At 47.8% G+C, this 22855-nt stretch overlaps 1 protein-coding gene across 1 annotated transcript in view; it reads right to left on the reverse strand.

Moving 5' to 3' along the window:
• LOC146049740 (carbohydrate sulfotransferase 9-like) overlaps positions 1–22855 on the reverse strand; it is a 131692-nt gene that overhangs the window by 26327 nt on the left and 82510 nt on the right. The window lies entirely within an intron of this gene.

The following is a 22855-nucleotide window of genomic DNA, read 5'->3' on the forward strand; positions in this document are numbered from 1 at the left end:
GGGGTCGGTCATTAAATAAATGGCAACTTATTTTGTATAATTCTCATTTCACGTTTAGAAATGTCAACTGGAGTTCAACGTTTTAAAATTATTTCAGGATTCAGTGCATGTGAGGGGAAAATATAGTATGTCAGTGCCAGACTGGGGCATCAAGGGCCCACCATGCTCAGGGGTGTGGCTAGCCTCCATAAGGGGTGTGGCCAGCCACTAGAGATACTACTAGAGGGTGCATTGTAAGTACTGCTGGTGCATGTATGATAATGTACCAGAATAATAACAGCAATGCACCGCAAAAAATACACAATGGTCATGTACAGTATAGTGTACCATATATATATATTCAATTGTACAGTCTGGAACCTTATTCCTAGAGGACGGGGTGGAGCCCAGGCATTGGTGCTCACTGAAGGTTTCCCTATCGCCCCTGTGCACCAGTCTGGACCTGAATATGTTATAAATCTGATAGAGAGAGACAGTGGCCATAATCCAGAATTATTACACTCATGTACACACATAGTGCCCTACATATATAACAGGGTTGCCTACTTTCAAAGTCTCCTCTCCAGGATAAGAAAGGAAAGGAGACTGTCAGCAGCACTTCGGGGGCGGGGCCTGATGTAGATGTCATCAAGTTCTAAAGGCTAAATGATGCTGTTTGTATCTTTAGACCCGCCCCCTCCTCCAAAAAGCCGTGAATCGCAGTAATTTACCGCTGCGGCCAGGGAGATCCAGGAGGGTTGCCCACCTTTCCGATGGGCCAGGAGGGGGATCCGATTTTCCAGGAGGGTAGGCAACCCTGATCTATAATAGGAGACTGTCCTGTGTAATATCCTCCGGTGATATAGAAAGGTCTGCTACTATGGCCAGGCTTGTCATCATCTTCCAGGGGGGAGGAGCTAATAATTAGCCAGGCCCAGGTCTGATAGAGGGGCCCATTGGGGCTGGCAGTGATGATTGTAATTATGCACAACCAATATTCTGTATATTATATCTTGTTTTGTGTATCATATTATCCAATGAAACTTGCCTACATTCCCCAAATTTTGGGGAAACTTCCGAATACTTTAGAGTTCTCCCACTATTTAGTGACAGCAGACAGTGGGGGGGAATTTACTAAGATGGGAGTTCTGTTTCAAACGGGATGTTGCTATGGGCAACCAATCAGATATTATCTATTATCTTCTAGAACAGGGGTTCTCAAACTCGGTTCTCAGGACCCCGCACAGTTATTTATTATTTATTTACAGTTTCTTATATAGCGCAGCATATTCCATTTCGCTTTACAATTGGAAACAACAGTGATTAAACAAACTGGGTAGATACAAACCGACATGGAGGTAGGAGGGCCCTGCTGGCAAGCTTACAATCTATAGGGATAATATACAGTTTACTTTTTCCAGGTCACCCGGCAGGTGCACAGGTGCAGTCATCACTCACTGACTCCGCCTGTCTTTCTATCAGTTTACGTAGGCCAACAAAAAAACAGCTGTGCATGTGCAATACAATCAGTACACATACGCAGTCAATGGATAATCGAACAGCTTGCAAATTTGTAGCCATCCGATCAAGTCTGCATAATTCCCAAAGAGAGGAGGAGGTCTTGTGCAGTTTCTGTCCCGCCCAGACCTCTTTCTCTTTATCCAGCAGCGCATCACTGAGTGCTAGTAGAGCGGTGTGTGGGGGAGAAATGGCACAGGGGACAATTTCCTGGCCAAAGCGCTGGGAAAGTGCAGCCGATACAGTTTTTCAGTGTTTTCTGCAGCGCTGTCGCACGATTAGCATTTGTATTAATGCACCCCCCACCACACACACACCTCTTAGTGACTCTGTCATCACCCAGCAGAGTACATTGAGAAAGATACCTGTAATCCAAAAATCAGCATATTAGGACTGCATATGGGCCCTTATTCTTGTTCACTCGCAAAGGCAAATTCCTTCTCAATGGACAAAACCATGTGCACTGCAGGTGAGGCAGATGTAACGTGCAGAGAGCATTAGATTTGGGTGAGTTATTTTGTTTCTGTGCTGGGTAAATACTGGCTGCTTTATTTTTACACTGCAATATAAATTTCACTTTGAAGTAAAACTCCACCCAAATCTAACTCTCTCACAAGTTACATCTGCCCCACCTGCAGTACACATGGGTTTGTCCATTTGAGAAGGAATTTGCCTTTGCAAGTGAACCAGAATAAAGGCCCAGGTCTTTGGACTATGAGCCGCGTTTTGTCTGCTGTGCACCATAAAGTAGGTACAACAACACAGCTCATAGTCCAAAGACCTTGGCCTTTATCTGGTTTACTCGCAAAGGCAAATTCCTTCTCAAATGGACAAAACCGTGGCACTTATTCTGACTGAGTCGGACAGGTCCGCATTCATTCAGATGGCGAATTTCAGCAGAGTGCGCATGCGTAGGCAATGCATTGCGCATGTGCAACGTTGTCTTTCCGCACTCGGTCTGATCACTACAGTGTAAAAATGTCATCTGAACCCTCTTGGACAATATGGGCGTAATGTGGGCGTATCTATGGGCGCGGTTTCAAAGAGGGGAAAACTGGGCAGAAATCTGGGCGTCTACATGGGTGTGCACGAGAACTAGGAGGCGTGGATTCGGACCGCTCACCGATCGCCCGCGACCCAACACTCCAGAAATCTTTGGTGCAAACAAGCAGCTTTCACTTCTCGGAGGGCAATGGTTCATGCGCTACGCATTCGGATCGGGCAATCAGTACGCCAAGCACCTAAAATACTCCCAGCTGAACACAATTCAATCCAGTCCTCTGGTCAATTTAGAATAATTAATCCATTTACAGCTACAATTTATGCATTAACCTATTAACTCATTGCAGCCCAAAAAAAGTCTACCATTTAAACAAAAAGGAACTAAAGGAGTGGGTGACATTTATTAGAGGTCGATGTTGGGTTTTTGGCGATTTTTATCGCAAGAACGGCCGTTTTCGCACTTTTTCCCGAATTCGCATAATAAATGAGATGCGAAAATCAGCAAAAAATGCGGGATTTGCCGCGAAATCGCACTTTCTGAAAGTGCGATTTTTTTTAACTCCAGAATTCGCATCCAGTTTTTTTCCCCATTGAAAAATATACAATTCGCATTTTTAATGAGATGCGAATTTGGAAATCGCCCAAAAAAATGGTCTAAACAGCAAAAAAAAAAATAGACCTGATCCTGACTGGCGATTTTGTCTGAAACATGGCGATTTTGGCAGAGCCATGCACAGATCATTGTGATCTGTGTATGGTTCTTTGGTAAAATATGTGTAAAAGTAAAAAAAACCAAAAAAACGGCGTGGGGGTCCCCCCTCCTGTACATAACCAGCCCCGGGCTCATTGAGCCGGACCTGGTTCCAAAAATACGGGTGACAAAAAGCGTAGGGGTCCCCCGTATTTCTGAAACCAGCCCCGGACTCTTGGACCGGTCTTGGTTCCAAAAATACGGGGGACAAAAAATCTGGGGGTCCCCCGTATTTTGAAACCAGCACCGGGCTCCAACAGCCCGCAGTGTCATGCCACAGCCGGGGGACACTTTTTACACAAGGTCCCCCGTAAGCACCGTGGCTAGTCAGCCTTGGACGGGGTACCTGGAGGAGTGGGGACCCCCCAATAAAGCCCCCCCCCCAGGCTTCACCCGGCTAGGGCTGAAGCCCGGGGCTGTCACCGGCGTCCCTGGCCATTGGACGCCGGCCTGATAGTGTTAAATTCACATTCCTAACATTGCTTAACACAGGAGAACTACAAGTGCCAGCAGACCTCCCCCGCATGCTGGGACTTGGAGAACCACAAGTCCCAGCATGTGGGGCATTAATGGGCCCGCTGGGACTTGTAGTCCACCTGTAAAAAGAATGTTAAAATAAAGCACACACACAGAAAAGTAAAACATGGAGACGCATAAGCCAAAGACGCTCTCAGCCTCTGTAGCGCTGGGACAACGCGACAGAAGCTGTTAGCTGCATCGGAGAAAGCCGGTTGTCCCCGCTGTCAGTGCGGGGGTAGCCGGCTCTGCAGCAGAAGGGAGACCAGCGCTGGATCCTGGATCGGTGAGTATGTGGTTGTAAAAGTGAGGTGTGTGTGTGTGTGTATGTAATAAAGTTTTACTTTTCTGTGTGTGTGCTTTATTTTAACATTCTTTTTACAGGTGGACTACAAGTCCCAGCGGGCCCATTAATGCCCCGCATGCTGGGACTTGTGGTTCTCCAAGTCCCAGCATGCGGGGGAGGTCTGCTGGCACTTGTAGTTCTCCTGTGTTAAGCAATGTTAGGAATGTGAATTTAACACTATCAGGCCGGTGTCCAATGGCCAGGGACGCCGGTGACAGCCCCGGGCTTCAGCCCTGGACGGGTAAAGCCTGGGGGGGGGGACCCCTTTATTGGGGGGGTCCCCACTCCTCCAGGTACCCCGTCCAAGGCTGACCAGCCACGGTGCTCATGGTACGGCCGGGGGACCTTGTGTAAAAAGTGTCCCCCGGCTGTGGCATGACACTGCGGGCTGTTGGAGCCCGGTGCTGGTTTCAAAATACGGGGGACCCCCAGATTTTTTGTCCCCCATATTTTTGGAACCAGGACCGGTCCAAGAGTCCAGTGCTGGTTTCAGAAATACGGGGGACCCCTACGCTTTTTGTCCCTCGTATTTTTGGAACCAGGTCCGGCTCAATGAGCCCGGGGCTGGTTATGTACAGGAGGGGGGACCTCACGCCATTTCTTTTTTTTTTTTTTATCACAAAATCACACATTTCACAAAAATCGCACCTTTTCATGACTAAAAAAATCGCACTTTTCATCCCGAAAATCGCCCTTTCTCGCACTTTTCATGCCGGAATACACACCTTATTAAAAAAAACGGTCAACCCACTAAATCTCGCCCAGTATCTTTGATTGATGCAATATGTGATATATTTCCCCATTACTACATGGACACCCTTACAACATAGGTGTGTTTAGCCTGGTCACACAAATCTAGCAACAAATATGCAGAGAAATGAAATCACAAACAACACAAAGTTATTTTTTTTTCATTTATTAATATTTTAAATCCTGTTCACTTTCACAGGAAAACGATCAGTAAAGGGAAAAATAAATAAAAAAACACAGGCAGGACAAAATATAGGGTACTTGTTTCCTAGCACGGCCACAATCTCAGGCATCGTGTGCCTTAACTTTAAGGCACACGATGCCCGCGATTTCCCCATAGGCTTCAATGTTAAAATATTTTAACATTGAAGCCTATGCGCGTCCGACGCGATGCCCCCGATTTCTCCATAGGCTTCAATGTTAAAATATTTTAGCATTGAAAATGAGTGCATTTAACATAGGAAAAAATGGGAAATGGCCCAATATGGGCCATTTCTCATTGGGTATGGCCCCGGCATATGTGTGTAAAAAATAATGGCCCCCCATTGTGACCGCCACCCCCACGATTGACGCGAACCCGAAGCGTGGCGAGCGTAGCGAGCCCGCGAGGGGCGGCGGTGCGCGTCCTCCGACCTTTTCATTCCCCTACTATCCACGTCGGCGTGGAGTTGAGAATATAAAGTGTGGCGAGCGTAGCGAGCCACTGAGCCCGAAGCGTGGCGAGCGCAGCGGATACCTGTCAAGCCCACAAGGGGCGTCCCTCGCGGGCTTAACAGGTATCCGCGTCCCCTCGCGGGGCTCGCTGCGCTCGCCACGCTCGCCACACTATATATTCTCAACTCCACGCCGACGTGGATAGTAGGGAAATGAAAAGGTCGGAGGACGTGCACCGCTGCGCTCGCCACGCTTCGTGTTCGCGTCAATCGTGGGTGTGGCGCCCACAATGGGGGGCCATTATTTTTTACACACATGCCGGGGCCATAGCCAATGAGAAATGGCCCATATTGGGCCATTTACCTTTTTTTCTATGTTAAATGTACTCAGTTTCAATGTTAAAATAATTTAACATTGAAGCCTATGGAGACCCGATTTCTCCATAGGCTTCACTGTTAAATTATTTTAACATTGAAGCCTATGGAGAAATCGGGTACATCGCGTCGGTCGCATCGTGTGCGTTTTGGTATGCACCCGACGCGACCGACGCGATTTTTTCCGACACGACCACCACGATAGGAATCGTGGTGGCCGTGCTAGGAAACAAGTACCAAATATAGCATCAGCAGAATCATTTGTCACACAACAGGTGTCTTCTCAAGTGATTTACCACACCAACACTGCCTGGGCATCAGCCACTAATCCTGGCAGCCAGGGTCAACATAAAAAAAAACACAAATAAAGCTTTTCAAGAGAAGAGACCTGCAATTTGGGTACCCTTTGCACGGGATAGGATCGACATTGCAAACAAGAAGCTGGAACACACAACAAAGGGAAAAATTTGGGACCAAATAATGGAGATCAATAGGGAGGGAACAACATTATTTCTTGCGGCCACATTTGGCCTTGGTAGGGGCCTTTCTACATGTATTGGATTTTTCTGAAATGTTCTAACCCTTGTTTTTTGTTTAATCTCTATATAGCTGATGTTTGACGGCATGTCAGGTGAGTTGATTTCTATGTGTATTGTACTTTAACAGTAAATTTGGTATGTGTTTTTTCTGTTTGGTCAAGGTAGTCATTATATACATTAGAGACTGTACAAAGAAGGGCAACTAAAATGGTGCATGGCCTACATCACAAAACGTACCAGGAAAGACTAAAAGATTAGAGACTGTACAAAGAAGGGCAACTAAAATGGTGCATGGCCTACATCACAAAACGTACCAGGAAAGACTAAAAGATCTTTTTTTTTTTTTTTTTTTATACTTCTTTATTAAATTTTATCAATATACATTACATACAATACCATCACATGTAAAACATAATTTTCCAACAGCATATATACACTAAAATTTATTCCACATCTTTCAAAGACATTAATACACTTAAACACGTGCCTGCAGCCCAGCTCTACACCCACTTCATTGATTCTATAGGTAATTCAAGTATTAATTACATCCAAACCTGTAGCTGCCAGTTCCCTAAAAGATCTTAATATGTATACTTCAGAGCAGAGAATGGAAAGGGGGGACATGATAGAAACGTTCAAATATATCAAGGGTTTTAACAAGGTACAGGTGGGAGACATTCTTCACAGGAAGAGGAGCAACAGAACACGAGGACATGCACTGAAACTAGAGGGAGGAAGATTCAGGGGAAATGTGAGGAAGAATTACTTCACAGAAAGAGTAGTAGATAAGTGGAATAGCCCCCCATCAGAGATGGTAGACACAAATACAGTAGTACAATTTAAACATGCTTGGGATAGGCATATTGATATCCTTACAAAAAAATAAGGATCAAATATGGTTTGAGGTAACATGTTTAAAAAAGGGGCAGACTAGATGGGCCAAGTGGTTCTTATCTGCCGTCAAATTCTATGTTTCTATATGGTGGCTCGTATTGCTGATATTTTAAAATTACTAGTTGAGTCATTCAGCCAGGTATGGTCAGAACTGTTAAAAATTACATTATGTAGGCAGGAGACATGCGCATATGTGTATGTGTATGTATACATTTTTGTAAATATATGCCTATACATACATGCATAGACTAAGTAATGCGATGCATTGCCATGCAATGCGTTGCCATGCGATGTGTTGCCATGTGTTGCGTTGCCATGCAATGCAATGGTATAGCCGAACGAATGTTCGCATACATACTGTTAATTGAAATATTACAAATAAAGTTAATACCAAATAAGAATGTTATCAACCAATCAGAGAACAGCATTATTAATATATGTTCCTGCATTTGTTTACTGCGCCATTGCCAATGTGGCCCTTGTGGGAGTTATGGAGCGGAGGCTAGGGCGGGCTGGGCCCTATATATCAAATATGGATAAGTGCTGAGTGTACCTTGCAGCCTGGCGCTGCATAATTAATAGGACCGGCGTACGGCGGACCATCGCTCAATTGGAGCGCAGATGGTCCGACCTGAGGAGGCGTCAGCCGAACCTTCTCCAGCACCTGAGGTGCAGAATTGAACGCTGTGAGTATTTTAGCATTAAACACAAAATTAGTGCCTGCGTCTGCTCTTATTTGCCCATGATAGCCAGAATGATTGTATGAGGGTGACATTGGTACAGTGAAAGTGTGAGTGGGTGTGAGTGAGTGTGAGTGAGTGTGACTGAGTGTGAGTGGGTGTGAGTGACTGTGACTGAGTGTAAGTGGGTGTGAGTGTGTGTGACTGAGTGTAAGTGTGTGTGACTGATTGTGAGTGGGTGTGAGTGGGTGTGACTGAGTGTGATTGAGTGTGAGTGGGTGTGAGTGAGTGTGAATGAGTGTGATTGAGTGTGAGTGAGTGGGTGTGAGTGAGTGTGAGTGGGTGTGAGTGATTGTGAGTGTGAGTGAGTGTGGATGAGTGTGAATTAGCGTGACTGAGTGTGAGTGGGTATGAGTGAGTGTGAGTGAGTGTGACTGAGTGTGACTGAGTGTGAGTGGGTTATTTATTTTTCTATAACATTTTTACATACCCTCTGTATGCTAGTTTTAAAAGAGTTATGTGTATTGTTTTAGAACTACAGTAGTTAAACTAATATTATTATTTTTTTCCTACCAAATCTCCATGGCTTCCACCTACAACACCACATCTTCAATTGCATAAAATATACACAGCACGTCAAAGAGCCGCATGGGACCATAGGCAGCAAGAGGAAGCAGGGGCCGACCAGGAGGCCCACTCCCAATCCCCTACCCGCTCCCAATCCCCTACCCACTCCCAATCCCCTACCCGCTCCCAAACCCCTACCCGCTCCCAATCCCCTACCCACTCCCAATCCCCTACCTGCTCCCAATCCCCTATTCACTCCCAAACCCCTATCCGCTCTCGATCCCCTACCCACTCCCAATCCCCTACCCGCTCCCAAACCCCTACCCACTGGCACTCCCAATCCCCTACCCACTCCCAATCCCCTACCCACTCCCAAACCCCTACCTGCTCCCAATCCCCTATTCACTCCCAAACCCCTCCCCGCTTCCAATCCCCTACCCGCTCCCAATTCCCTACCCACTCCCAAACCCCTACCCGCCCCCAAACCCCTACCCGCTCCCAAACCCCTACCCGCTCCCAAACCCCTATCCACTCCCAAACCCCTACCCGCTCCCCTACCCGCTCCCAATCCCCTATTCACTCCCATCCCCTACCCGCTCCCAATCCCCTACCCGCTCCCAATCCCCTAGCCACTCCCAAACCCCTACCACTCCCAAACCCCTACCCGCTCCCAATCCCCTATGGCCCTGAGGAAGATCTGCGAAGCGTATGCCGGCCGACCAAGCCGTGCGGACGTCTTCAGATCACTGTCTAATACTTTTGTCTGTGTATATCAGTCCTTATTAGGACTCAAATGTATTTTTGTGTTTACTAAACGCTGCCTTCACCTGAATGACAGCCGGCACATAGCATGCCGACTAGCACACTCCAGGCTGCCTCACGGCTGACACTCTCCCTACAGGAGAGACGCTGCTGGCGGCAGCAACTTGCTTTGAGCTAACAACAGCAGCGGTGACCCCAACCGCTAGAATACGTATATCACCATAACTGTATATGAATTGGTATAATTACAGCTATCACAATATACTGTATGGGAACAATGACAATACTAATAACTTGTAATTGTCGGTTGATTTATCTTTCAGCCATACACCAATACTCATGCTTGTTTGCCTACAGCAACACTTCCTAATTCATGTGCGGGTTTAGTATCAGTATACTTATTGGTGCCGCTGCACCGTAAGGAACTGTAATTACCTACATTATTGAATATTATAAGGATTAGTGTAATATGCTGTCTGAATGAACCGTTTTGGCATTACCACGGACACATTCATACTACAGCAAACAACGAGTGTTATCATAAGATAATTAAGTACCCAGCAGCAATTAGCTAAATCAGTACACAGACCTTAGAAATTAGTTGGTGACACTTTTCCACAATATTAATAAATCATACAATTGATGAAGGATTATTGTAAAGTGTCTCCCACACATCGCCACAGGCATATATTAATACTGTGACAGTGGATCTAAAGGTGGCCATACATCAGAAAGATATTGTACCCAATCATACAATCTCAATTGATTGTAAGATGGATTGTATGCGGATTGTGTGCACATCTTGTGTACATAATCATGCAGCAGATGGATTGTATGACTGATTGTATGATGGATTGTGAGTAGATTGTGTGTCCAAAAACCACCAAGGACTGCCGGGGATTTCAAGGGAAATTGTACACAATCATGAGCCCAATCGATCTTAACCCCTTCCCGACATATGACGTACATTTACGTCATATGTCGGTTGGGGGGGAATCAAGCCAGCTCACGGAGTGAGCTGGCTTGAAAGAGAGCAGGAAATGGCTGTATATTACAGCCAGGTCCCTGCTCTCACGGCCACGAGCGGCGAGTTCGCCGATCGTGGCCGGTTAACCCTTTAAGCACCGCGGGCAAAGCGACCGCAGTGCTTAAATAGCTGATCGGAGGGGGGGCGCCCCCCTCCGGCGCCGATCGGGGCCCCCCGCAGCGCGATCGGAGGGTGCCGATCGGTTGCCATGGTAGCCAGGGGTCTAATGTAGACCCCTGTGCTGTCCGTGTATGCATACCTATTACATCCTGCCTCAGGCAGGATGTAATAGGAAGTGCAAAAAATCACTACGTTCAGCCATAGAGCTCTATGGCTGAACCTAGTACAGGCGATCGTGCCCCCTAGTGGTCAAGTACACTAGGGGGCCTTGTAGTAAAAGTAAAAAAAAAAAAAAAATAAAGTTTAAAAATAAAAAAAAAATAATAAAATATTAAAAGTTCAAATCACCCCCCTTTCCCCATTTCCCAAATAAAAATAAATAAATAATAAAAAAAATAAACATATTTGGTATCGCCGCGTTCCTAAAAGTCCGATCTATTAAAATATAACATTAGTTATCCCGCACGGTTAAAGGCGTAAACGGAAAATAATCCCCAACGCCAAAACTACGTTTTTTGGTCGCATCGCCTACCCAAAAAAAAATAGCTAAAAGAGATCAGAAAGTCGCCCATATCCCATAATGGTATTAATTAAAAAGTACACTTCAGCCCGCAAAAAATGAGCCCTCACCCAGGTCCGTAGGTGGAAAAATAAAAAAGTTATAAGCCGCAGAACATGGTGACGCAACGCAAATTAGAAAAACCGTAAAAGTTGCGTTTTTTTTTTTTGGTGGTAAAACATAACGAAAACTATATAAGTTTGGTATCACCAGAATCGTAACGACCCATAGAATAAAGATAACCCATCATTTTAAACGAACTATGAACTCCAAAAAAACCGTAACCAGCGCAAAATTGTGCAATGGCGGTTTTTTTTTTTTTTACCCCACATTGAATTATTTCCTGATTCCCCAGAATATTATACGGTATAGTAAATGGTACCATTACAAAGTACAACTTGTCCCGCAAAAAAAAAGCCCTCATGTGTCTATATAGCCGGAAAATTAAAAAAGTTACGCTTATTTGAACGCAAGGAGGAAAAAAAAAAAAAAAATTACCTTAAAAGGCAATGTCGGGAAGGGGTTAAGATCGATCTTTCTCACTTTTGTTTATTGTACCCCCCCCTGAACTCTGCTCCTTATGATAACACAAGTTGTTCCTCTTGAAGCATAGGAGGCATCAGATATCGTATATATTGTTCATTGTTTATTGTTCATTGATATAATAATTATTAATGCATATCTGTGAATATGTACTTATTGAAATAATAAAATGTTTATCAAAAAAAAAAAAAGATCGATCTTTCTGATGTATGGCCAGCTTAAGACTCAGCACGTGCATCTTTTAATGCACTGTACTCACTTGTTTGATGTTTTATGTTGTTTGTCATATTTCGCAGGCCTTTTTTTAAGCTAAAACAATAAAAGATATATTTTATGATCTCTTTCTTGCCAATTGGTGCACCACTAAAGACAAAACTTTCCCCTCTCTAACAATAAACTACTACGTGATGACCATGGCACAACAACCATTGTCTTGCACACACACACACACACCTGCAATTCAAACAACATTTGTATTTGGTGTGTAGCATCCCACACACACCAATGACTACTGTGTGTCCACCACAAATACCACTCATACCCCTGTTGAAGCTTGCCATTGAATCCATGTAGTAAAGGTGCAAGGAGAGGCACACCTTACCCCCATTACATTGACATACTGTAAAGCAGTGCTCGAAGTGGGCCGGTATACAGCGGTATGGCATACCGGAACTTTCTTCGAGCACTGATTTAAAAAAAAACATTTGCGTTACTGCCTTTTGGGGCTGGATCACTACTCACCACACCCCTCGCTGTGCTTGCTCTGCCTCAGGGCCGCCTGTTCTCCGCCCTAAAGCCATCTTACTGATGATGCATCACGGCGTGTTCCCCGCCTGTCAGTCACCGGCTGCTGCATCTCCAGCTGATCCCGCTCTCAATGGCCGGCCACCCCTGGAGATCACCACCTTAGCTGCCACAGTCTCTCGGATGTACTGCACACCCTCCGGCTCCGGTGTTTACTGTCACCACCGCGGACTCCTGCTGACAGTCTCTGCCTGCTGAGAATCCAGGCAAGTCCCGGTCACTGTGTTGCACGCCAGACGCACACACCGCTCAGCTCTGCTCCTTTTCCTGAGACCCCGCAACTTCCCTCAGCCATTAACGGCTCTCTCCTTTATATCCAGCAGCACGCGCTCACACCAGTCCCGCTCTTTCCGCGTGCCCCACAACTTTATTGACAGAGGTCTTGCCCATGTCCGTCCTCAAACCCCTCTGCACAGGGCATCCGAACTTGCCCTCTGGTTTACACCTCTCTGGGTGGCCTAGTCCACTCTCCTCTGTTGGGGGATTACAGTTTATTTTTTTTTAACTACTAAATATTCTGCTTCCCATGGAAGTCTGTGCTGCCTTCTATGAAGACATTTGTTTCTTAATCCAGTGTACCCTTAACTTCCCCTATGGGGAAAGCATACATTTTTTAGACAAATAATAGTATCTTATATTAAGAATACTTAGTATGGCATCATATGCCCTATTCCACTGTATGCACATATACATGTTGAAACCTTACATCCTTGCCATATATATGAGTTTATCACATATAGGGCGGGATTCACTAATAACCCCCGCTGTACATCGCTGGCATTCGCATTGTTAATAATCGCATATGCATTAACATATGCGATTATTAACGCCAAGGCGAAGGCTGGCGATGTGCAGCGGGTCCCCCCTCCCTGCCTGCACCCTTACCCGCTGTGTGGGTGCTCCGTTTCCTCCTCCCTGCACTCAGAAGAGGTGCAGGGAGGAGGAGATCACTGGTCCGGGCAGCACAGTAGGAGGCTGCCCGGACACAGGTGAGGGGGGTGCGTTGCAGATCTGCGGAGGGCGCGTGGGGCGGCGGGGGACACGAAGGGAAGCCCATAGGCTTCCATGGGGTTACGCCATCTAGAACTTGCGTAACCCCACGCAGTGAAGCCCCGGAGGTGGGGCTTTGCTGCATATGGAAATGCAGTAAAAACCCCGAAAACGGGGTTTTTACCGCATTTTCAGTTTGGTGAATCTCGCCCACAGAGTGTCTGTAGGAGGTAGGGTGTGTTGGGGGGTAGAGGGGTATGGGGTGCATGTGGGGAAAATGGACATTAGTAGTGTATGGGTGTGCTGTATATTGTGTACTAGGTGATTCATCGCGCCCTCCGGGCGCTCTTCACACCGTTGTGAGGGGCTTCGCCCCATCAGAATTAGAAATATATGTGAGTGTGAGATATAGTGTGAGGGGAGGTGACGTTGGGGGATGCGGGTGGGGCACTGTGCGCATCCCCCTTGGTGGTGGGCAGGCGCTAGGCTGTTTTTTTTGCAGGGGGGGTCTGGCGGACTATACTACTGTCCTCCCCCCTCCTTACAGCAACAGCCTGTAGCGTGCCCCGGCTCCGTCACCCACATGAACCCGCCCCCCTTCTGACAGAAAGGTGACGTTGGGGGATGCGGGTGGGGCACTGTGCGCATCCCCCTTGGTGGTGGGCAGGCGCTAGGCTGTTTTTTTTGCAGGGGGAGTCTGGCGGACTATACTACTGTCCTCCCCCCTCCTTACAGCAACAGCCTGTAGCGTGCCCCTGCTCCGTCACCAACATGAACCCGCCCCCCTTCTCACAGAAACCCGACACGCAGATCTGTGTTTGGTGACGGGCGGTAGCCGGCTCAGGGTGCAGTGGTAATATAATAACAGACCCTCGGAAAATAACTGCCCCCATAATGCTGTATGGGGGCAGCCATTTTCCGACTGTGTGTTATTATTGGTGCCGGAGCCGGGTACCGTCCGTCGCCCGACACTGATCAGCGGGTCTGGGGGGCGGGTTTTTTTTATCTGCCTTTGCCGGGGAGCGCTGTGGCAGAAGGGAGCCATGTTGACAAAGATAATGTGCCGCAGCGCCCCAGATCAGCGTGTCGGGGGGCGGGGTTAGGGGGGGACCGGTGTTGCTGCATGTGTGAGGCAGCAGGGGGGCGGGCGACAGTGGTGTAGCTAGGTGCCACGGCGCCCGGAGCAAAGGCATGTTTCGCGCCCCCCCTCCCCCCCAATTTGTAGTAGGTGAGGCTCCTGCACAGTGAAAAGTGGGCAGGGACCAACATTATACCACACACCGTAATGCCCATTGGACATTTTAGTGAACTCTGTAATTCCAATTACACATAAGCCCACACATGATGCCCATGACATACTATATAACACTCCGCAATGCCCATGACATACTATATAACACCGTAATCCCCATAACATACTATATAACACACCGTAATGCCCATTACATACTATATAACACACCGTAATGCCCATTACATACTACAGATGGGGCAAGCCTTATGCTTGCTGGCGAATCGCCAGCAGCATGCCGCTGGCGATCCGCCAGCAACACGGCGCGCCATCTGACTGAGACGCGCGTGCGTCCCCCACGCACGTGCGTCTCAGTATCCGGGCGGCTGGCGGGCGAGGCGGACGCAATACTGTCCGCCTCCCGCTCGAGGGGGGCTGGGGGGACCCGAGGCGGCTGTGGGGGGGTGCGGGCGCCCGGTGTGGGCACCGGGCGCCCGTCGGAAGGGGACGGCAGCACCGTCGGAAGGGGACGCGCGCGCACCTCGTGCGCGCGCGTCCCCTTCCGACACACAGATGGCGCCGGAGCAGGGAATGGCGAATGGCGTCGCCATCGCCATTCCCTGGAAAGATGAGCCCGGCCCCATCTGTATATAACACACCGTAATGCCCATTACATACTATATAACACACCGTAATGCCCATGACATACTATATAACACACCGTAATGCCCATGACATACTAAATAACACTCCGTAATGCCCATGACATACTATATAACACATCGTAATGCCCATTACATACTATATAACACTCGGCAATGCCCATTACATACTATAAAACACTCCGCAATGCCCATTACATACAACACACCATAATGCCGATTACACATTTGACACATAAGTGCCACTTACCTCAATGCCAGGGGCTTCATGCTCAATGCCAAGGGGCTTCATGCTCGATGCCAAGAGGCTTCATGCTCGATGCCAAGGGGGCAGTAGGGTGCAGCAGGGTGGGCGGGTGCAGTAGGATGCAGCAGGGTGGGTGGGTGAGTGCAGTAGGATGCAGCAGGGTGGGTGGGTGGCTGCAGTAGGGTGGGTTTGTGGGTGCAGCAGGGTGGGTGGGTGGCTGCAGTAGGATGTAGCAGGGTGGGTGGGTGGCTGCAGTAGGATGCAGCAGGGTGGGTGGGTGGCTGCAGTAGGGTGGGTTTGTGGGTGCAGCAGGGTGGGTGGGTGGCTGCAGTAGGATGTAGCAGGGTGGGTGGGTGGCTGCAGTAGGATGCAGCAGGGTGGGTGGGTGGATGCAGTAGGGTGGGTTTGTGGGTGCAGCAGGGTGGGTGGGTGGCTGCAGTAGGATGTAGCAGGGTGGGTGGGTGGCTGCAGTAGGATGCAGCAGGGTGGGTGGGTGGCTGCAGTAGGGTGGGTTTGTGGGTGCAGCAGAGTGGGTGGGTGGCTGCAGTAGGATGTAGCAGGGTGGGTGGGTGGCTGCAGTAGGATGCAGCAGGGTGGGTGGGTGAGTGGCTGCAGTAGGGTGGGTTTGTGCGTGCAGCAGGGTGGGTGGGTTATGTGGTTAGGAGGGTGAGTGCAGCAGGGTGAGAGTACACCATAGTTACAGCCAGGCGCCCCCCCCTGCCTGTGCTGACAGAGACAGTGTGTGTGTGTGTGTGCACCCCTCCCCTCTCCTCCCCCCTGTCAGTGTGCGCACTGCCGCCCGCTCTGCGCCGTGTCCGGGAGAGATATGCGGCTACGTAAAATTCATATCTCCCGCTGGACCGCTAGCCAATAGGCGCTCGCGGTCCAGCAGCCATCAGTTGATTGGCTGCTGGACCGCAAGCGCCCATTGGCTAGCGGTCCAGCGGGACCCGTGAATTTTAAATAGCAGCAGCGAGCAATGCATGTCTCATGCACCGGACGGAGTGAGGAAGCGGGCGGGGAAGCTAGCTGGCGGGCGGGGAAGCTAGCTTGCTGGCGGGCGGGGAAGCTAGCCGGCGGGCGGGCGGGTGGGGGAGCTGGCTGGCTGGCGAGCGAGCTGGCGGTGCCACAGCACAGCTCCGGCGCCATGCAATCATCCTGCGCCCGTAGCGTGTGCTCCGCCGGCACCGCCCTCGCTACGCCTCTGGCGGGCGAAATGTCCTGCGGGGCGGTGGGATAATGATGTGTGCCGCAGGCGTGGTCCAGCCGTCGCCCGACCCAGATCAGCGTGTCGGGGGGCGGGGTTAGCCGGGGACCGCTGTGGCAGAAGGGGGGGGGGCGTGTTAATGTTGAAGGGGGGCGGGTGAAATGCCCGGTGGGGCGGTGGGACGGCGCGCGTATATGAGGGGGGGGGGCTGGGCGCGCGGTGTGTAGATGCCTTATGGGCGGGCAGGGGATGAGTGTGTTAGGGGAGGGGTTGTGGGTGGTGAGCAGGCGTGGATGGAGTTAGTGGGCAGGCATGGGGAGTGGTGTGCGAGGAGGGGTGTGTGCTTGTGGAGAACAGTAGGACGGAGGTGCCTTGCTTTTGCAGTGTGGCTGACGGTGGATGGGCCTGTCAATCACCTGTGAAACCCCGCCCACCGTTTGCCACACTGCTTGACTGACAGATCTGGCTAAATATATAAGAGATAAGGGGGTACTCTTTACCTAGAACGGCGCCCGCGATTAGAATCGCGGGCGTCGGGGGTAAAAAATCGCGGTCATCGCGGGTAAATCGCGGGTACATAAAAATCGTGTACCCGCGATCACCGCGATTTTCCCATAGGGAACAATGTTAAAAAGCCTGATTGACCGCGATTTTACTTTAAAATGCCTCAATGCCCGCGATTTTCACATAGGAATCAATGTTAAATGGGCTACAGAGCCCAAATAGTCACAATTAACCCTTAAATGTCACCCCAATTTTTGTACGCCACCCCACGATCCACGCCAACCCGAAGCGTGGCGAGCGCAGCGAGCCCGCGAGGGGCGGCGGTACGCGTCCTCCGACCTTTTCATGCCCTACTATCCACGTCGGCGTGGAGTTGAGAATAGAATAGTGTGGCGAGCGCAGCGAGCCACCGAGCCCGAAGCGTGGCGAGCCCCGCGAGGGGACGCGGATACCTTCACAGTTATACGCGTCCCCTCGCGGGCTTCACAGGTATCCGTGGCGAAAAGCGGACACCTGTGAAGCCCGCGAGGGGACGCGTTTACCTGTGAAGGTATCCGCGTCCGCTCGCCACGCTTCGGGCTCGGTGGCTCGCTGCGCTCGCCACACTATTCTATTCTCAACTCCACGCCGACGTGGATAGTAGGGCATGAAAAGGTCGGAGGACGCGTACCGCTGCGCTCGCCACGCTTCGGGTTCGCGTGGATCGTGGGGTGGCGTACAAAAATTGGGGGGACATTTAAGGGTTAATTCTGCCTATTTGGGCTCTGTAGCCCATTTAACATTGATTCCTATGTGAAAATCGCGGGCATCGAGGCATTGAATGCAAAATCGCGGTCAATCTGGCTTTTTAACATTGTTCCCTATGGGAAAATCGCGGTGATCGCGGGCATCGCGTCGCGGCCGTTTATGTACTGCCCGCGATGTCGCGATCACCGCGATGGGCGCCGTTCTAGGTAAAGAGTACCGATAAGGGGTATATGGTGTGGTACACTACACGTAGACACCCCCCCTTTTGAGTGACCATGCCCATTTTGAGTGACCACTCCCCCTTTTCCGGAACGCACCTTAGGCGTGCGCATAACTACTTCTTTTAATTTTCCATACCCCCACTTTCAAATTTCCACTTCGAGCACTGCTGTATAGTTGATGCAGATTGTAAATGGCAAGGAGATGAAATGTTAGGACCTTATCAGTACATTGGTTACTGCAAAGGGTTGTCCATTTTGACAGAGGCACAAGGCTAGGCCGGCTTTCCCAACATACATAGGTCCTTTATGGAATAAGCCATACATTTATTAGAGCTGACAACTGTGTGACTATCCTTTATTGTAGTTAGTTACATGTTGACAGCAGTACCCTCTGTAATCCTGTGTATATATGAGTTTTGGTTTTGTAGGTCATTTAACCCCTTCCTGACAGAGCCAGTTTTTGCGTTCCTGACAGAGCCCTTTTTTTCAAATCTGACATGTCTCACTTAAGTGGGGATAACTTTTTTTTGCTTTTACTTATCCCAGTGATTTTGAGATTGTTTTTTCGTGACACATTGTACTTCAAGTTAGTGGTAAATTTGGGTCGATGCAGTCTGTGTTTTTTTGTGAAAAATACCAAAATGTCGTAAAAAAATGGAAAATTTAGCAATTTGCAAAATGTTAAATTTTCTGCTTGTGAGACAAATAATCATACCACTCAAAATAGTTAATAACTAACAAAGACCATATGTCTACTTTATGTTGACATCATTATTTCAACTTCCTTTTAATTTTTTGGGACACTAGGAGGCTTACAATATGAATAGCAAATTCTCAAATTTTCAAGAAAATTTCAAACACTGATTTTTTTAGGGACCAGTTCAGTTCTGATGTGACTTTGAGGGACTTGTATGTGAGACACCCCCATAAATGATGCCATTTCAAAAACTGCACCCCTCACAGTATTCAAAACAGCATTTTGGAAGTTTGTTAACCCTTTAGGTGTTTCACAGGAATTAAAACAAAGTGTAGGTGAAATTTCAAAATTTCTTTTTTTTTGCAGATTTGCAATTTGAATACATTTTTCTAAGGAACACAGTACATTTTACTAGAGAAATGTGACTGAAAATTGATTCCCCCAATTCTTTTGTTTTCATAAATATCCTATATGTGGCCCTAGTGTGCACGGTGACCAAACCACAGGCTTCATAATAGAAGGAGCACCTACTTGATTTTGGAGCCTCCTTTTTATGAGATTATTTTTTAGGCACCATGTAGGTTTCTAGGCACCATAAGATGCTAAAAGTTAGGAACCCCCCCACAAGTGACCCCATTTTGCAAACTACACCCCTCAGGGAATTCATCTAGGGGTATAGTGTACATTTCAAACCCCCAGGGGTTTCACCAATTGTGGTACAACTGGGCAGTGAAAATGAAAAATTATTTTTTTTACACAAAAATGCAGTTCTGGCTCCAAATTTGTCATTTTCAGAAGGTATGAAGGAGACAAAGCACCCCAAAATCTGTGCCCCAATTTCTCCCGAGTACGGCAATGCCTCACATGTGACCAAAAAATACCATTTGGGTGCATGGCAGGACTCAGAAGGGAAGGAGTGATTTTTGGATTTTGCAGCTCAGATTCTGGTGGAATTTTGGTGGGTGCTATGTCGCATTAGCAAGACCCCCAAAGCACCAATACAGTGGAACCCCCCCACAAGTGACCCCATTTTGCAAACTACACCCCTCAGGGAATTCATCTAGGGGTATAGTGTACATTTCAAACCCCCAGGGGTTTCACCAATTTTGATACAAGTGGGCAGTGAAAATGAAAAATTACATTTTTTTACACAAAAATGCAGTTCTGGCTTCAAATTTGTCATTTTCAGAAGGTATGAAGGAGATAAAGCACCCCAAAATCTGTGCCCCAATTTCTCCCGAGTACGGCAATGCCTCACATGTGACCAAAAAATACCAGTTGGGTGCATGGCAGGACTCAGAAGGGAAGGAGTGATTTTTGGATTTTGCAGCACAGATTCTGGTGGAATAAATGGTGGGTGCTATGTTGCACCAATACAGTGGAACCCCCCCACAAGTCACCCCATTTTGCAAAGTACACCCCTCAGGGAATTCATCTAGGGGTATAGTGTACATTTCAAACCCCCAGGGGTTTCACCAATTTTGATACAAGTGGGCAGTGAAAATGAAAAATTACATTTTTTTACACAAAAATGCAGTTCTGGCTCAAAATTTTTCATTTTCAGAAGGTATGAAGGAGAAAAAGCACCCCAAAATATGTGCCCCAATTTCTCCCGAGTACGGCAATGCCTCACATGTGACCAAAAAATACCAGTTGGGTGCATGGCAGGACTCAGAACGGAAGGAGTGATTTTTGGATTTTGCGGCTCAGATTCTGGTGGAATTTTGGTGGGTGCTATGTCGCATTAGCAAGACCCCCCAAGCACCAATACAGTGGAACCCCCCCACAAGTGACCCCATTTTGCAAACTACACCCCTCAGGGAATTCATCTAGGGGTATAGTGTACATTTCAAACCCCCAGGGGTTTCACCAATTTTGATACAAGTGGGCAGTGAAAATGAAAAATTACATTTTTTTACACAAAAATGCAGTTCTGGCTCAAAATTTTTCATTTTCAGAAGGTATGAAGGAGAAAAAGCACCCCAAAATCTGTGCCCCAATTTCTCCTGAGTACGGCAATGCCTCACATGTGACCAAAAAATACCAGTTGGGTGCATGGCAGGACTCAGAACGGAAGGAGTGATTTTTGGATTTTGCGGCTCAGATTCTGGTGGAATGAATGGTGGGTGCTATGTTGCACCAATACAGTGGAACCCCCCCACAAGTCACCCCATTTTGCAAAGTACACCCCTCAGGGAATTCATCTAGGGGTATAGTGTACATTTCAAACCCCCAGGGGTTTCACCAATTTTGATACAAGTGGGCAGTGAAAATGAAAAATTACATTTTTTTACACAAAAATGCAGTTCTGGCTCAAAATTTTTCATTTTCAGAAGGTATGAAGGAGAAAAAGCACCCCAAAATATGTGCCCCAATTTCTCCCGAGTACGGCAATGCCTCACATGTGACCAAAAAATACCAGTTGGGTGCATGGCAGGACTCAGAACGGAAGGAGTGATTTTTGGATTTTGCGGCTCAGATTCTGGTGGAATTTTGGTGGGTGCTATGTCGCATTAGCAAGACCCCCCAAGCACCAATACAGTGGAACCCCCCCACAAGTGACCCCATTTTGCAAACTACACCCCTCAGGGAATTCATCTAGGGGTATAGTGTACATTTCAAACCCCCAGGGGTTTCACCAATTTTGATACAAGTGGGCAGTGAAAATGAAAAATTACATTTTTTACACAAAAATGCAGTTCTGGCTCAAAATTTTTCATTTTCAGAAGGAATGAAGGAGACAAAGCACCCCAAAATCTGTGCCCCAATTTCTCCCGAGTACGGCAATGCCTCACATGTGACCAAAAAATACCAGTTGGGTGCATGGCAGGACTCAGAAGGGAAGGAGTGATTTTTGGATTTTGCAGCTCAGATTCTGGTGGAATTTTGGTGGGTGCTATGTCGCATTAGCAAGACCCCCAAAGCACCAATACAGTGGAACCCCCCCACAAGTGACCCCATTTTGCAAACTACACCCCTTAGGGAATTCATCTAGGGGTATAGTGTACATTTCAAACCCCCAGGGGTTTCACCAATTTTGATACAAGTGGGCAGTGAAAATGAAAAATTACATTTTTTACACAAAAATGCAGTTCTGGCTCAAAATTTTTCATTTTCAGAAGGTATGAAGGAGAAAAAGCACCACAAAATCTGTGCCCCAATTTCTCCCGAGTACGGCAATGCCTCACATGTGACCAAAAAATACCAGTTGGGTGCATGGCAGGACTCAGAAGGGAAGGAGTGATTTTTGGATTTTGCAGCTCAGATTCTGGTGGAATTTTGGTGGGTGCTATGTCGCATTAGCAAGACCCCCAAAGCACCAATACAGTGGAACCCCCCCACAAGTGACCCCATTTTGCAAACTACACCCCTCAGGGAATTCATCTAGGGGTATAGTGTACATTTCAAACCCCCAGGGGTTTCACCAATTTTGATACAAGTGGGCAGTGAAAATGAAAAATTACATTTTTTTACACAAAAATGCAGTTCTGGCTCAAAATTTTTCATTTTCAGAAGGTATGAAGGAGAAAAAGCACCCCAAAATCTGTGCCCCAATTTCTCCCGAGTACGGCAATGCCTCACATGTGACCAAAAAATACCAGTTGGGTGCATGGCAGGACTCAGAAGGGAAGGAGTGATTTTTGGATTTTGCAGCACAGATTCTGGTGGAATGAATGGTGGGTGCTATGTTGCACCAATACAGTGGAACCCCCCCCACAAGTGACCCCATTTTGCAAACTACACCCCTCAGGGAATTCATCTAGGGGTATAGTGTACATTTCAAACCCCCAGGGGTTTCACCAATTTTGATACAAGTGGGCAGTGAAAATGAAAAATTACATTTTTTTACACAAAAATGCAGTTCTGGCTCAAAATTTTTCATTTTCAGAAGGTATGAAGGAGAAAAAGCACCCCAAAATATGTGCCCCAATTTCTCCCGAGTACGGCAATGCCTCATGTGTGA

The sequence above is a fragment of the Crinia signifera genome, chromosome 12, assembly GCF_055691185.1.
Source record: "Crinia signifera chromosome 12, ASM5569118v1, whole genome shotgun sequence".
Lineage (NCBI taxonomy): Eukaryota > Metazoa > Chordata > Amphibia > Anura > Myobatrachidae > Crinia > Crinia signifera.